The following is a 14,729-nucleotide window of genomic DNA, read 5'->3' as shown; positions in this document are numbered from 1 at the left end:
GCTCAGCATCACTAAGCATCAGAGAAATGCAAATTAAAAACACAATGAGATATCACATCAAACTTGTCAGAATGGCTATCATCAATAAATCAAAAAACAAAAAGTATTGGTGAGGATGTGGAGAAAAGGGCACTTCTGTGCAGTGTTGATGGGAATGCAGATTGGTGCAGCCACTGTGGAAAACAGTATGGAGTTTCCTCAAAAAATTAAAAATGGAACTGCCTTATTACCCAGAGATTCCACTTTGGAAATATATCCAAAGAAACCCAAAACACTAATTCAAAAGAACATATGCACCCCTATGTTCATTGCAGCATTACTTATAATAACCAAGATCTGGAAGCAGTCCAAGTGCCCATCAGTAGATGAGTGGAGAAAAAGGCAGTGATATATTTACACAATGGAATAGTAATTAGCCATAAAAAAGAAGGAAATATCACCCTTTGCGACAGCATGGATGGACCTGGAGAGCATTATGCTAAGTGAAATTCTGTAAACCAGTCAAAAAAAAGTACCATATGATCTCACTCATATGTGGAATCTAATGAACAAAATGAACTAACAGGCAACCTAGAGAGAGACTCAGAGATAGAGAGTAGGCTGACAGCTGTCAGGGAGAGGATTTGGGTGTGGGGGGAGATTGAGCAAAAAGTGAAAGAAAATCATGGACAGGGACAACAGTGTGGTGGTTGCTGGGAGGAGGCGGGGATGGGAGGAGGTGGAGGAGGCTAAAGGGATGATAAATAGTGATGAATGAAGACTTAACTTGGGGTGGTAAACACACAATGCAGTGTACAGATGATATGTTGTAGAATTGTGCACCTGAAACCTGTATAAATTTGTTAACCAGTGTCACCCCAATAAATTCAATAAAAAAAGAGAGAGAGACCCCAAAGAGCTGTCTTATCCTTTCCACCACGTGAGGATATAATAAGAAGCCTGCTTCTTGAAAGAGAGCCCTCATCTGACCATGTTGGCACTCCCATCTTGGAATTGTGGGTTCCAGAACTGTGAGAAATACAATTCTCTTGTTTATAAGCTAAAAAGAAAAGAAAAAAACAAGGAAAGGAAGGAAGGAAGGAAGGAAGGAAGGAAGGAAGGAAGGAAGGAAGGAAGGAAGGAAGGAAGGAAGGGAGAGAAGCCCATGTTTATGATTATGACTCATACAGTTTATCTTAGAAACTCACACAGGTTTCAAAGTCTAGTTCCATTGTCTATATGTTAACTCCTTTATTGGGGGCAGGGCATGATCTTTAACAAACAAAATGGGGAATCTAAAACAAACAATTCCAAAGTAGTCTTCCTGAACTGCCTGTCCCTAGGAAATTGATAGATGTTTAGGTCATGGCCCAGAAGCCTCTGTGCCCCCACTTTGGAGGTCGGGCTGAGCTCCAGCAGGAGATGTTATGATAGTGTTGCCACTGTGCTATGTTATAATTCTCTCCTGCTCCTGCCAGTGCCACCCTTTCCTCTCCACCTGAGGTCCAAATACCCCCAGGGAGAGTTTGTCTCACATAATGATATGTGCATGTACGTGTGAGTGTGTGTATAGACGCGCCCACACTCAAAAATGAGAGGATTTTACATAAAATGAAAATTTAGACCTCAACTAAGAATCAAGAGGATGCTACCACACAAAGCCTGCACTCCCATCCCGACAGTCAGATCCAGTGGAGTATGCTCTCCCCTGTGCATCGGCCCCCGCACTCCTGGTTGTATTCCTGAAATGAGTAGCTGTTCTAAGTGCTGACTATGATGACACTGGAGTATAAGAATACTAATCTTGGCTGCCTTACTCATTTGCATTACCTGCTTGGCCCAGTAGATATTTAAGAGGAGACTGGTGAATTCTTGCTGCCTGCTAGACTCTAATCACCACCACAAGTACCAGCATCTCCGTCCCCCATTTGGCTATCCACTTTCAGGGGGAAAGAAATCAATAGGTTTTTTTCCTCTCCATGAGTGTCCAGAGCTCTTGGAATAGAATCTATTCCAGACTCCTAATGCCACCCAAAGGTTTCGGGGCAGTTCCCAGGGCTGGAACGCAAGCTGGCAGGATGACGAGTTTGGCATTGGGCCCCTTTGTTACATCCTGGCTCTTCCAACTCCCCCCCCCCCCCGCCCAGGACAGTTCAATGTGAGCCCACTGAAAAGAAGATTTTTGTTGTTGTTATTATTGAAATATTGAAGTCTATATCTTATATCCATATATGCATATTATAATCTATAATAATAAAAGCATAATATGCAAATAGACTGAATGACCAAACAGCGGAACAACCTTCCAGAAAACCTTCCACATGAAGCCATGGCTGTGAGGGCCGAGGTAGCCACCAGGGCTGCTGCCTTGGCCTGAGGCAGCCAGGACTGCGAAGGCCTACTCTTGCATGAATTTCGTGCATAGGGCCTCTAGTATATCCATAAGCAGATGCATGTATAGGCCTATATAATTTTGAACTATCACAGTAGGAAATTTAGATCTGTTATTGATCTATAGTTCAGCTGAGGCGGGGAAGTCCTGGTCTCGGATGTGTGGAACTCATTTCCTAATATCTCCATTTTCTTTCCAATTTGAGAAAGTGCCCTGTATAGACATTAATGATTGTAATAATCTTTAATGGGCCTTATTCTACTGAACACGCTTGTACATACATTCTCATTGCACTTCCCCTTTCATCCACAGAGGTGATGGGGTAGAGATCATTACCCTGTACAGTGAAAGAGAAGTTGGGGCTCAGGGGACGTGAGCTGCTGGAGGGCATCAGGTAGGTGGGGTCGAGTCAGAAAAGCCCACCTCCTGGCCGGCAGCCCAGGGCTCTTTCTGAGGCTGACACCTCCATCAGAATCCAGTTAACATTTAAAACATATCCGTGACTGGATTAAGTATCCACGGTCCTAGGCATTTAGTGCATAGAAAGATAAAGCAGAATATTAAACAGACATGCACTGTACTGGAAGTTCCCAGGCATTGTATTGGAGTAAGAGGCTTAGGGCAGTTGTCAAGGTACTCTATAATGAAAAATGGTCATGGTTGGAATGTGCTCCTTTATCTCACTAATTCTATAACCCCTTTTTTTTATCAAGGACCTCAGACCTGAAGAGCTCAAACTGCATTTTGAAGCTTATCTCATTAAAATGCACCACCACACCCTCAAAGGGTGTAGGGCATGTATCAATATCTGCAGGTTTCAGATGGAAATATGGCAGTGGGAGGAAGCCTGGCCATGTATGTCTGGGTTAAGGATTCAGAGCCTGTTTCCTTTTAGCACCATCATCCATGTCTGATTCGGCTTTGCCCTCGCCTGTAAGAAACAACACTGAGATCAACCAAGTGGGATGCTGTCATTTCAGCCCGATGTCCCCTGTGTCACCGTCGGACCAAACTAATAAGATCAAAGCCCTAAGGCTACGATGAAAATGAAAAGCTATGATGATAGGCAAAGAAGCCATTATGAATTGGCCTGAGCACTCAAATGTCCTTAGAAAAATATGAAAAAACACAGATGTGAATATTAAACAGTAATGATTAAAACCAGCTTAGAGATCCAAGCAGTGGTCACACGAGAGCTGGAATTTTAGATTTGATTCCAATGTGATCTTTTGGCATGACCTTGGGCATTCATGTGTCAATTTTATGGCTTCCAACCCGGCTTAATGTTTCTCATTCTGCAAATCTCTCTGCATTTTTTTTTAAAGCAGGCCAAAACCACAAAGACACCTGTCATTAGTAACCCTAGTAACCACTAAAACAAACATGAGCCCTGGCCAAGTGGCTTGGTTTGGTTGGAGCATCGTTCCTTACACAAAAGAGTTGTGGGTTTGATTCCCAGTCAGGACACATACCTAGGTTGCAGGTTGAATCCCTGGTCTGGGCGAACATGGGAAACAACCAATTTCTCTCTCTCTCTCTCTCTCTCTCTCTCTCTCTCTCTCTCTCTTTCCCAAATAAATGAAAACATATCCTTTGCCCTAACTGGTTTGGCTCAGTGGATACCAGGTTCGATTCCGGTCAAGGGCATGTACCTTGGTTGTGGGCACATCCCCAGTAGGGGGTGTGCAGGAGGCAGCTCATCGATGTTTCTCTCTCATCGATGTTTCTAGCTCTCTATCCCTCTCTCTTCCTCTCTGTAAAAAATCAATGAAATATATTTAAAAAAAACAAAAAACAAAAAACATATCCTTTGGTGAGGATAAAAAAACAACAACAACAAAAAGAAAACCACACAAGAAACGTCATCATGGACACAGACAATAGCCTGGATGGGGCAGGTGCTGAGTGGAGGGGTCAATGGGAAATAAGGGGAGACATCTGTAATACCTTCAACAATAAAGATAAATTAAAAAAAAGAAATGTCATGTTTGGAAATCTAATCAAGAATTCTGTCATCATTATCTGAGACATGTGGGAGAAGACATGGCTTCTTAAAAACTGGTGTTGCACTTCTGAGAATTTATCCTATAGATACAAAAATCACACAAGATTATTCACTGCAGTAATGTTTGTAATAGCAAACATTTGGGAACAAACTAAGTGGCCATTAATAAGAGATTGGTTGAATAAATTATCTCTTGTATGTATATGTATGTACATCCATACAATGGAACAGAACTCAAATTGAAAAAAAAAAGGTGAAGGGCTTTAGGTATCAATAAAGAAAGTTTCAAGGGCATACTGTTAAATACATAAAGTGAGATGCATTTAAACGAGTGTGTATGGAATGCTACTATTTGTTTTACAGTTGTGGGGGTGAACATATTCAATCACTTAATATACAGGGTGTCCCAAAAACATGTATACACACTTTCACAGCTGATAGCTCAATTGATATTTTTCTTTTCAGCAAGACTAAGCTTTGAACAAAGGAAATTCATCCTAAAATTATATGGTAAGTTTGAAAACGCAGTTGAAGTACAAACACTGCCTTTGTAATTATTTAAAGTGTGCATACATTTTTGTCTCCCAAAAATGTATATGTTGTTTAACAGCTGATAACTCAATTTTCACTCCTTTTCAGGTTTAACTGATTTGAAATAATGGGTGAAGCCAGATTAAGCTTTGAACAAAACAAACAAACAAAAAATCTATCCTGTAGATTTTTTTATGCGGATACATAAAACATAACGTTTACAGTTCAAAATCGGCAACAGTTGATGAACTAGGGCACATAAATATCAAACAAAATGATTCTTGATGTTTGCGATTCCATTGCTTCAAATTATCAGCAGGGCCTGGACCTGAACAGTCATCAATTTGAAACAGGCATTGACAAAACAATGACTCATTTCTGTCGATTCTTTTAAATTTTGAAAATGATCTGTATGTTAATAAACACTGACTTAATAATCATTCAAAGTCTGTATATATACTCATTGAACACCTTCTATGCCCCAGGCATTTTTCTAGGTGCTGAGGATACGGTAGCTAACTAAACTCCCTGCCTTCAGGGAATGCATTCCTATTGCGTGAATGGACACTTTTAAAAATACTGGAAACAGATACACAGGAAATCCACAACAGCGATTACCTGTTGGGAGAGGTAAGGACTGGGCAGACATGGGACAGATACAAGAGAGCAAGTTTTCACTGTGTGACCTTTCATATTTTCTAAATATTTAAATTAAATGAAATATAAGTTTAAAAAGAACAGGAAAATTTTAAATGCCTTTCCTTATTAATCGGATAGATTTTTGCTCACTAATTTATCCAAACCTATCTTCAACCTCTTTACCTACTTAGCCAAAGGATTATACTCCATAACATAACCTCTTCATATACTTACTTAACTTGTGGAATGTAAATGAAATACCATCCTTTTTGTTTATCCTATAGGCATTTCACTCTTGGTTGCAAAACTCCACTTTCATCTAATATTCTGATATTAAATGAATATGTTTATGTTTATTGTCCTCAAACCATTCATTAATCTATAAGCATTAATGAAGTCTCCTATTATCTTTGCCTTCTCTCACTGAAGTTCTCATTTTTGCTAATAAATTTCTTTTTTCATTCTGTTATTGGCATAAACCAGCTTCTTTGCTTGTAATTAAGGTAATTAGGACTCCAGTTCTTTCCCTACTAGAATCACCAGCCACCAGCCTCTCGATTCCCAGACTAGTTTTCACCTTCATTTTTATCCATGAACTCCTTCCCCTCAGGAAACATAAAAAATGATCATTTTAGAACACTTTCTTTTTCCAAAATTTCTGACTAACAGTAAATTCATCTTTTCCTGTCCCTCTCCTCCCTCTAATTCCCAGTCTTCTACCTGTCTCTCATTTCCTGTATACCCTCACCATGGATGACGCTGTGCTGTGCACTCCTTGTTGAGTTCCGTGTTCCATCCCAGCTCCTAGTCCTATCAATCAATGTGCTTTCTGTCCCTTTTCTCTCACCCATGCCTCTAACTGCTGAACTAAAAGATGTTTCTACTCTTTGATCACCCTCAGCCCTTCTGCAGTGTTTTAAACAGTTTTAAAACATTCATATCTGTCACAGGTCATAGGCTCTTACATTAAAAGTGTCATCTGCTTGTTGACCTCCAGCATCCTTGGCCTCTTACAGAGACACCTCTGGAGGGTCCCATGGACCCCACTCTCTCCAGCTTGGGGATAGTACTGCATCCACTGCAGCAGATGTTGTCATGCTCTGCCCATGTCCCCTGGGATCCCTTTCTAGGGTGACCAGCTGTTCAGTTTGTCCTAAGACTGAAGGGCTTCACAGGATGTAGAATTGTCCATTTTAAACATGAATAGTCCCTGGCAAATTGGAATTAATTAGTTACCCTATCTTTACTATTTCATCCGAACTGCTTCTCTGTGCACCCTCACTCCCAAATTTCAGCATTGTGTCTCCTGTTGGAGGGCTGCTGCTAACATCCCCTGCACCTGCTCACCCAGAGAGCCAGAGGTGACTGGAAGTGGACGTCTCCCTTGGAAGACCTTAACCAATGACTGAGGATAAGGGAGTATAGGTTCCGCCGTGTCTATGACCCTGTTGGGGACAATGCTGAATTATGACTTGCACTGTATCCAGATCTCCTTTCAGGATTAGCTCACACTTACCCTCCATGGGACTTTGCTTGGTGCCACATCCTTACTTGGTTGTCTTGCCTTTGCTGTCCCAGTTCGCCATGCCATTTGTTTTCCTGGGAACATAACCTAATAAATCACGTTCTAACCTCCAAGTCTGCTTATGGGGATCATAAATGTTCTAGTTATCCATTGCTGTGTAGAAAACAACCCCCAAACACAGTAGTTAAAACAACCATTTTATTATTGCTCACAATCTGGTGGGTTGGCTGGGCTCAGTTGGGTGGGCGGTTCTTCTATTCCTCGTGATGACAGCTAGGGCTGTGGTAACCTGGAGGCTTTGCTGGACTGTGAATGCTGGACCTTCCTTAGCTCGCAGCTGCATCACTGAAGTCTCTGCCTGCCTCTGTCACCACAGGGCCTTCTGTGTGCTGCTGTTTTTTCACATGGTCTTCTCTAAGGACACCAGGCATTGGGTTTAGGCTCCACTAATGTAGCATGACCTCAGTTTAACTTGATTACATCTGCAAAGACCCTGTTTCCAAATAAGATCTCATTTGCAGGTTCCTGTTGGGCACAGGATCCCTCCATCAGAGTAGTAGGACTTCTTGCAGGCAGCTCAAAGTTCCCAGAAACACAAAAATAGAAGCTTCCAGGCCTTCTTAAGACTTACCAAGTACTCACCATAAGTCTAGCACTGTTTTAAATACTAAGGTTATAGCGAAGAACAAGACAGGTACTTGTGACATACAATTTCCACTATAGTAGAGAGAATATCACTGACCATTTCCCTTGCCTGGAACTCTGAGTTAACACACTGTGGTAGTGTGGGAAGAATATTGAACTCCATCTGACACCTGGACTCCAGCTGGGCTTTGGATTCCAGACAGAATAGACCATAATATAGCCTATCTCCTGGCTTAATCGCATAATGTCCCTGGGCCACCATTTCCTCATCTACATAATAGATGTGAATCAGACGATCTCAGGGCCTTCTGACTGAGGTCTCCACCATTTACACAACTGCTTTCCTTTATTTGAACAACTTTCATCTCCTTCATAAGGTCTTTAGAAATAGTGAATGCTTTGGGGATGAGCCAAGAGGGGATGAGAACTTATAGAGGGGAAGAAAGAGACTGAGATTCCTGGATAGTTGAAAACTGCCTCTCCTGCCCCACAAAATGTGTTCCATATCTGTGTACTCTTTCATTTAAATTGTGACATTTCACTAAATTATTAATACACATCTGCTCAAATTCTGGCTACCATCTCAACTGACCCATTTGGCAAGAGGGATGTGGGCTAATGCCATGTGATTTTTCACCATTGCTATCTCCGGCATGCACCTGTTACAGAGAACTCCAGGTGGTAGGCAACAGATGTTCCTGAGATTCACAAAGAAAAACAGGTAACTACTCTTCTAGGCTTCTTAGCATAAAAAAAATGATACCCATTATATACTTTAATGGAAGGGACCAGAGGGTCAGCCCATGTGGTGGCATTTGTGTATCTTGTTCAAAGCAAGTCAATAGAGCCTAGAATACGTGTGTGTGTGTGTGTGTGTGTGTTTAGAGTAAGTGTTAACATTGCTCTGGATAAATGGTGTCTCTATGCCAGTGTTTCTTTTAAAGTGTAATTCTTTTAAAGTGTAATACAAAAACTACATGCTTCAAAATGACTTGGGCTGCATATTAAAATACAGATTTCTGGGCCCACTTTGGAAATTCAGAGTTAATAGTCCTGGGACTTAATCATTTCCCCCAAATGACCAAAAATCATGAATCCTACTAGCATCTCATCAAACAACTCCCAGCACCCCCTGTTCTTTCTTCTAGGCAGTTCAGACTCCAGATCAGATATTTGCAAATTCCCTTCCTGGCAGTGACCATAAATTAGACCAGCCATCCGCATCACCACCAGTACCTCCTCACCTCCATCTACTACCATGCCTAGCACCGACTCCTACTAAAGCTGCTGGGACACAAAACCTAAGGGTGAAATAAAAAATAGAGTCTAACGGGTCACCCCAACCAAGAGCCAGCAATAGGCTCCAAATTGAAGGCAAGGTAGCTGGGAAGTTCAGAAGGTTGGAGATGCATGGAGTGTGGTGGGAAGTGGGACAGTCAGGCAAATACCCCAGAGCAGCATGTTCTGGCTGCCACACACCACAATGGGGTCAAGTTTCAAGACTCAGGAATGGGTTTTAAGACCAGATTATATTCTTCTTGTTATATATTGAGATACTCAGAATGTGTTAAGAAGCTTATAAAAGAAAAGGGAAGTTTTGAGTCAAAAAATGTAACTATCTTCAAATTTAATATATGACCTATCACTCAACAGACATTTAATTTCTACCATTTAATCTGTTACATATAAAATTAATTCTGTTGTGTTTTTAGAGTCATTCGTCTTAACCATTCAATGAATATTTATCAATGCCTGCAGGAGATACAACATTCAGCAAAAACTGACTTGATCCCTGCCCTTATTGAGAATATTTTGTTCCACTGGACAAAAGAGTCATTGAATAAGTAATCACATAAACAAAAGCATAATTACAAACTGAGCTAAGTGTTATGACAGGGAAGTTCACAGTGTCATAAGGTTAGTATATTACAGGAGAACCTGCCACAGTCTTGGGGTGAGGGGTAGGAAAGTGTCTCTGAAGAATTGACATGTGATCTGAGAACTAAAGAATGAGTAAAAGTTATCTAGACTTGGGCAGGGGGTGAGGGGGGTGGTCAGGGAAGAGAGAGAATTTCAGACCGAGGGAATAGCATGTGTAAAGGCTCTGCATTAGGCTGAAGTTGCCCAAATGAAAGAAGGCAAGTGTCCTGAGTACAGAGAGCCAGGAGACAGGATCCATATTGGGCTGGAGCTTCAGGCAGAGGCCAGCCTTTGCAGGCCCTTGCTGGCCATGCTAAGTAGATAACTCTTTATCTGACAACAATGAGAACCATGAAAGATCTTAGGCAGGGGATGATATGGTCAGATTTACATTTTGAAAAGACCACTTCGACAGCATTGTTGAGAGCAGATGAAAAGGGCCAAGGCTAGATGTGAGGGGTCTAAGGCCCTAGATCAGATGAATTACAGCAGGGGCTTAGGTGAAGTGGAGCTGTGGAGGTGGAGGTAAGAGGATTGCTTTGAAACATTTCAGAGGCCTCAGTGGCAGTATTTAACAATGGATTGTATCCAGGATTGAAGGAGAAGATAGGGATGAATCAAGGGTGATGCCCAGGTGTTTGGGTTGTATTGCTAAACAGAGGATTGTGGGGAAATGATGGGGGAACACTTCAGAGGACTGGGTTTGGAGTGGGCAATAATAGAATTAATCTTTGGATGTGTTTAGATGGAAGTTGTGTATTTTTTTTTGACATTCAAATAAAGGCCTTGAGTAGGCAACTGAAGTTTGGGAGTCATCAATGTTTTGATGGCAATTGAACTCACAAGTGTGAATGTGATCACCTAGAGATTCCATGTAAACCAATGGCCATATACAGCTGTGGTTGAAAACAGGGATCCTGGAGTAAAACTACCTAGATTTCAGCCCAGCTTTGTTACTTCCTAGCTGTACAATCATGAGGAAATTATTCAAATACTCTAAACAAAATCCTACTACCTATACAATAGAGGCAACAATATTCCCCACCTTATAATGCTGCTGGGAATAGGAAATGGCATGATACATTAGGACCCAGGGCTAAGCCTTGAGGAAATCCAACACTTAAGGACTGGATAAAGAAGGATGAAGGAACAAGCAAGCTATGGTCAGAAACTGTTCTGTCCAAATCCACCCACCAGAGAAACCAGGTCAGCATTTGTATCTGGAGCCTGCTAAGGTGGGTTATCCCTTTTAAAACAGCTGTACAGCAATTCCAGAGTCCTTGAAAGGAGCCCAAAGTCAAAAGCTGGTCCAAGGCAAAAAGGGAGATAGAGAATAGGAGACAATAAAGCAGAGTCAGGAACAAGCTGGAAATAGGCTAGAAACAGGGGAGAAACCAGGGAGCTAGGGGCTGGGACATAGTTGTTAACCGCAGGTTGCCCAGAGCATCCTAATAAAGGTAGGGTACCAGGATGGAAGAAGCCACAGAATTTCATAATATTCTTGAATGATGCCTGCTTCCCACAATCAACTACCCTAGAAATATTTAAAATTGTTATATATATAAAAACAATGAAAGAACAGAATTTGATAGTCCTTGTAGCTAAAGAGTTTAACAATATCTTACGTTATATATGTTTAGTCATGACACAGAATAAAATTTTCATACTTACACATTATGTTAATATATTACTTTTAAATATATATCTTCTCTAGTATTCTTAGTGTATTGTTTGCAGATGTAACATATCAGACAGGAAACATTTACTTTATCCAAAACACTGTTGATAGCAAAATGTTCTAAAATGTTCACTGATATGATGGTAATGATGATGGTAATCGTGGTGCCATCAATGTCATTAGCAATGTTTCCAGTGACAATAGGATCTTATCAAATGTGATATGTGTCTTATGAAAAAAGCATAGGCATCACATGTGTGAAGAGAGAGAGAGCAGCATGCAAAGGCAAGAAAACTTAATTAAAAGCAAATTTGGACTGAGACCAAATAAATAGCAATAGAATTTGCATTATTAAAGTATTGATATTGGCTCATATTCCTAGAACCCTGTTCTCATTATTACGATGGCTTCTATTTCTCCCATTAGATTGATGAATTGCTGAAGGAAGCAAAAAGTGAATTTGTCTCAGTAAGTGAAAATCATTCCATTGAGCATGAATTTCTTTGGGTCCAGCCCCAGTACTAAAATAGTCACAGGTTGAATATTAAATGGTCTTTAGCCCAGACTATTCTCAGTCAAAGGCAAACATACACTGCTTGTTCAAAGAAAGTAACATTACTACCTGAAATTTAACAAAGATCTTGGGAAATATTTAAATAGACTAAATCTACCTTTAATTTTTTCCCCCTGAGTAGAAATGTTGTTCTGAAAGGTCTTCAGGCTGACATGCTCTGTTTACTTATTGATTGCATGTTCCAACAGTGCCAACTGCATTATAGTCCCTGGGATCATTTTTGAACCTCGCTTTTTAGTTTCTGTGTGTTGTTTTTTAATTAGGGCATTGCAATGAACTAAAGGCAGGCAGAAATGAAAAGTACCTGTCTCTCCACACACACCCATAGGCACACTTCAACAATCAACTCTCAATCCAGGCCTCCACCCCCTAGTCTTCCTTTTGTTGCCCTTGCTTTCTATTGGAATTTGGGGGCAGGGTAAAAATCACTCATCCAATCACCACTTTCCAATTCCACACAGTTAAGAACTTGGCAAAAGGAGCAAGCGGAGAGAGGATCAAAGCACAGCATCGGCTTTACCATCAGTCAAGCTGGATTGGATAACACTGTGCGATCCAAGCACAGTATCAGCTTGATGTCATGGGCCAGAGAGCACAGGGCGCTTTGTTTAATTGTGTGGGAGAAGCTGATCTACTACTTCTGTGCTCCATGTCTGCATCTGGACACCCACTGAACCCTGACATTACCCAGCTCCAAGTGCAGAAGCAAGAACAAGAGACCTAGCTGGGCCCACCAGTGACAAGTAACCACTTGGGGAGTTGAGATGGGCATATGCAGCTCCTAGGTGCACTGCGTCTATGAGCAAAAGAGCAATGGCGTATCAATACTTAACTTTGCTCAGTAAAGGACTGTGGCCAAGTAGAGGCATACTTTTCCCAGCCTCACCAGTCAGGAAAATCATCTTCCTCTCAAGGTTAAGTGAGAAAGGGCAGGGTTACCGCACTTTTTACAAGGGGGCCGCTGACCATTCTAGATGCATATGGGGAAACTATTACACTTCATTATTTCTCCAATGGAAATAATACACTATATTTTTCCTTTTTTATCAAGTACTGGTTATAGATGAACCATAAATCCAAGAATGGAAAGGACTTTATTGGGGTAAAGTTTATTCATGTTTACCATTTTGGTGATTATTATCCTTCTTTTTCAACAAAGAAGTGGATATAGTTTGTTGCAAAAGTGTTTTGTTCCATAGACAATAGTGCTGTGATAGAATAGTTAGTCCATGAGTCTGAATAAATGAATAAATCACACACCTGTTAAATTGTGTGCTGCTCATAATGAAGGGCTGGTGATGTGTGTGTGTGTGTGTGTGTATGTGTGTGTGTGTGTGTGTGTGTTTAAAGCAAAATGTGGCTTCTCTCCATTTGCTTCTCTTAACCAATTTCTAATGTAATGTCTTTGTATCGCCTCTTTTAATGAAGCTCAGAGTACTTCATGGTGCTTGTACATATGAATTCTAACTCTATTTATTCTCCTTATCAATTCTCAGAATTGCAAATAAACACTGTGATTTGACATATGAGCAAATTAAAATATACCAATATCCTGTACCAGTTTATATTATAAATCAAATATGGGAACGTAGGAACAACAGAGTCTGAACTGGTGCCATGGGCCTGCCACTCACCTGGGTAGGTACCCTGTGGAAGGGCATAGGGGTACAGGATCCTGGAGGAAGCCACCAAAGCCTTGAAGCCTCAGGTGCTCTCCATGCTAGGAATATGGCCATTGTGTCCACCAGCCCAGGCCAAAGGGAGAGAGAAAAGCATGAAGCTGCTGGGTTTTAAAACTTGTGCATGGAGAGCTTCTGAGTCTTTAGTTGTATCCGGTAGCTTTGCAACTCCTCTTCTAGAGCAGGGAAATGAACTCCATTATGAATGAGGATATGACATCTTTATCTAACCTAAACCATAATTACAACATTGATTTTTATCCTACTTTGTACCTATTATCTCCCAAGATAGGCAAGGAGAAAAGTATAAGCTTTGGAGCCAGACCATTTAGCTTTAAATTCATGATCCACATTCTATTTGTTATTGGCCAACCTATTTAACTTACCTAAATTTGTTTACTCAGCCAAAAAATGGAAATATAATTATCATAGCGTAGAGCTGTTGAGGGAATTAAATGAGATTGTGTGTGTGTGTGTGTGTGTGTGTGTGTGTGTGTGTGTGTGTAAAAACATGTAACACATTCAAATTGAAATAGATCTGTAGAAGTTACATATTTTTACTGGATTTGATCATTTTTTACATGCTAACTTATTTATTGGTCCTCCTGGTCCATATATATTTGGTTGTAACAGCATCAAAAGAGGTTCTTTAACTGGAAATGTCATAAAGACAAAGGAAGATAGATAGACAAAGAGAGAGAGAGAGAGAGAGAGAGAGAGAGAGAGAGAGAGAGAGAGAGAGAGAATTGAAAATGATGGAAGGCCATATTACTAAGATCTACATACAGTTGATTCAGCCACAGTTGCATTGATAAATTGCATGTTATCAGTGCAGTTCTGGTGTAACTTACATTCTGCCTCACTAAGAACTTAGGAAGAGACCCACAGGAAAGATGACTAGAGCAGTCTCCGGTCTGGGATAAACTTTCCTTTCTCCTTGTATGCACTCAGCTGAGCCGTGCCTGCATGCACCTAGAAGCTGTGTTCTTCTAGTCAGCCCCTGTTCTCAGTGTTTTCTCATTCACTTGCTCCAAGTTCACTTTCCTCTGAGTAGAGCTCTTATCACTGCGTTGCTAAGGAGGGTCTTTTACTCTAGTAACTGAGTCGAAATGCTAACCACTATTTATTTGGAAGACCATTGAAATACTTATTTTTTTTATTT

This window comes from Myotis lucifugus, unplaced genomic scaffold, assembly GCF_000147115.1.
Source record: "Myotis lucifugus unplaced genomic scaffold, Myoluc2.0 scaffold_67, whole genome shotgun sequence".
NCBI lineage: Eukaryota > Metazoa > Chordata > Mammalia > Chiroptera > Vespertilionidae > Myotis > Myotis lucifugus.
The sequence above is the reverse complement of the archived record's forward strand: the minus strand, read 5'-3'. Positions refer to the sequence as shown.